The sequence below is a fragment of the Stegodyphus dumicola genome, chromosome 1 (genome assembly GCF_044657685.1).
Source record: "Stegodyphus dumicola isolate Sdum_Otavi_A_Nest chromosome 1, ASM4465768v1".
Lineage (NCBI taxonomy): Eukaryota > Metazoa > Arthropoda > Arachnida > Araneae > Eresidae > Stegodyphus > Stegodyphus dumicola.
Window position 1 is genome coordinate 112141350 of NC_140768.1, and position 2615 is coordinate 112143964.

Genomic DNA, 2615 nt, shown 5'->3' on the forward strand with positions numbered 1-2615 from the left:
ATAGTATTAAACCTTAAAAAACCCTTAAAAGTTTGAACAGAATATTTTTAAATTTTATTTGTTTACTTATAAAATACGTGTCCAAATCCTCTTACATCAAATTTCAAGAACTTTTAAACATCTGGAACTGAAAACCAGAAAAGGTACTTTTTGTTTCGGAATTCTAATTATGTGATATCTGGAAATAAAATGGTTTATCCAAACAAATTTTAACAACGCAATAAGTAAATCTGTCATTATCCTTGGGATCTGCAGGGGAGGAAAAAAACACTCACAATTGCGTCGGCCGGGAGTCGAACCCGGGTCAACTGCTTGGAAGGCAGCTATGCTAACCGTTATACCACCGACGCTTCGCAAGCAGAAAACATCTGTACCTTTTTCAAGATCAAAATTGTGTCACTGACCGCTTGCAATAGTTCATCCTCATCCAGAGCTCGACAGTGTAAACAAATTCACATGTGATCTAAATGTGTAGTAAATACTGCATTTTCTGGAATAGTTCCACCCTCCTTTTATTTACTAATTTTGCTGTCTGAAAATCGAGGAAAGGTAATTATGGGAATTATTTAATTTCTGAGCGACTTAGTTAGAGTACGGATATAAAAAGTGAAAAATAGTCATGGATAAACAACTACCGGTAAATATCGCAATACTATTTCTTTAAAACAAAGCCTTCATTATAATAAGAATATGTATTAATATTAACGTTAAGATATATAATGAGATATAAAATTAATAAGATCAAAGCTTAAATAAGATATAATGAAAATATATAATAAGATATCTTAATTTCTACTTCTCTTTATCTGCTACTCCTTAGCCCTGAAATCATCTATAAATAATTAGAGATGATTATGCATCCGACTCGGCGAAATCGTGGACCAAATGTCAGTTGGTGTGTTCTTCATTGTAATGGGCCCGTTCTTGTATCAGACTGGCATAAAGTTCAACAGTTAGAAAGGAAAGGTTCGGCGTGATCTTCGCAGGTAGTTTGCGTGGGGGGGTGTCTAAGACAAAGTCACTTCATGGTCGAATTTATTAAATTTAGGGAAGCCTCTTTATGAACGAAATACTTTATTACATTTCTACGGTTACTATTATTTGAATAACCGGTTATTTTATAATTTCAATTTTTGTATTATAACTTTTCCTTTCCGTTTCCTCACCAGAATGTAAATGAGGTTAAAGAGCATTTAAGTCGAGGTTTTTTAATTGTAAGACAGAGCGTGTTTCAGCATTACGCAGGGACGTTACGTGAGTTCCTGCCAGCTCTGATAAATTTGTAATTCTTCGGCTTTGCGTTATTGCTGCCGACGTTTGAGTTCGATACGCCGGTAAGGGTTTTTGAGCCAGCTTAAATTAATATTTAATTGTGTAGTCTTTGATTACTGTTATACGTTATAAATTAGAATTACACTTTAATTACATCGTTACGAGTTGTATTTGACTTTGTTAGCACAAGAGAGTGCATGCTTAATAAAGTTTATGCTTAAATAAAAAAAGGTATATTTTAAGCCTTTCCAGGTCTCTGTAGTTAATTTCGGACATAGCGATAATTCGCTTTACGTCTCTATTTTGAACTATTTAGCTTTTATCAAATGAACTTAAACCTTATACATTTCCCAATTAAGCGATACATTTTCATAACTCAAAATATTGAGAACTAATTTTAACTAGAACAGTTTTCATATGAAAACTGATATTACTGATATATGAAAGCTGAAACTGAAGTTTCGGCTTTCATATGTAATATCCGAACTTGTAATAGCATCGTATGTATAGTTGAAACTTCAGTTTCATATCAAACTGATAATATGAAAACTGAGGAGAGTTAAAAAGATTTTTAAAAAAATTGTAGCTCGTCTTGTTAAGAAAGTTGGACGCTGATACGATGAACTCAGAAAAGGCCAAAAATAGAAAAATATATGGCAGCGATTAATATTATATTAATAATTTAAAAATATGCTATTTTTAAATATTTTGCGATTTTCCTGTTGAATTTCATACACGCGCGAAAAATGTGAATAATAAATACCGTTAAAGAGACAAAAAATCTAATTATAAAAATATAAAAAAGTTGTGTTAGTCATTTTACTAACAGAATTGAACACTGATAAGATGAACTGAGAACAGACACTCAAAATCAAATTTTTCGTGACGTCTGTATATACGTATGTATCTCGCATAGCTGAAAAAAGATTAGCCGTAGAACTTTGAAGTTTTATATGTAGGACTGCTAGACCATCTAGTTGTGCACCTCCTTTTTTTATTGCAATCGGTGCTACCAAAAGCATACATATGTACCCACATCCGTTACCCAGTTTTAAATATCTTACCTAGGTTTTATTTGTGTAAATCTGAAATGGAATTCGGTATAAAAAGGTAATTGCGTCGCAACTCCTCCTCCTTCGCTTTTCTCTTCTGCTTCATTTCGCTGTGCCGTCTTGCCGCTAGGCACGCAGAGATTATTTTTCGAGTTTCGTCCATGGTTTAAGAAATGCAAGCTGTATAAAATTGCGGGGTGCATATAGCACGTACAGTGATCATGCGCATTGTCAAGGAATAAAATTATGTGTGGAATTTACCGCCAAGTCATGTTTCTAGTGACATCTAAC

At 33.3% G+C, this 2615-nt stretch overlaps 1 non-coding gene across 1 annotated transcript; it reads right to left on the reverse strand.

The window, feature by feature from the left end:
* Nucleotides 1-278: 278 nt before the first annotated feature.
* On the reverse strand, nt 279-350 carry TRNAG-UCC (transfer RNA glycine (anticodon UCC)). The gene has a single exon. It is a non-coding gene; the product is annotated as a tRNA-Gly (tRNA).
* Nucleotides 351-2615: the final 2265 nt, after the last annotated feature.